Below are 515 nucleotides of genomic sequence, written 5' to 3' on the forward strand. Positions count from 1 at the left end.
GTGTTCTCTAATGTGTGTGTCATTGAATAGGTATAGAGAAACCTATTGAACTATTTACCCTCAGTGAGTATTACTTGGGGGAAGCATGAGAGGCATGTGATAGGTAGGATTCCTAGAAATATTATCATGAACCTGTCTGCCACTCCTGTGGGAACAATGACCTCACAGAACAAATGGAGCTGACAACTTGGGTGCTCTATGTGCAGGGTGCCCTGTCGATGGGCAATGAGCTCCAACCAAAATCAGCTTGAGGTTTCTGCCAGCAGCTGTAATACAGGGTGATATAAATTGTGTTAGCTTGAGGTCAGGCTTGTTAATGGAGAGGTAGCCCGTCCTTCTTATTTCATCTTCAAAGCTAGAATTATTTCATAGTATTTAGTGCTGAGCACGCATTTCATTCTCTTGACAACACAAGCAGCCCAAATTCAACTCAAAATCTGGCTAAAGCAATGCCTGTAATAGGTACAGAGTAAACAGTAATCAGACACACTTCAAGCTCCCAGGCTATGTCACAC

This window comes from Rhinatrema bivittatum, chromosome 10 (genome assembly GCF_901001135.1).
Source record: "Rhinatrema bivittatum chromosome 10, aRhiBiv1.1, whole genome shotgun sequence".
Taxonomy (NCBI): Eukaryota; Metazoa; Chordata; class Amphibia; order Gymnophiona; family Rhinatrematidae; genus Rhinatrema; species Rhinatrema bivittatum.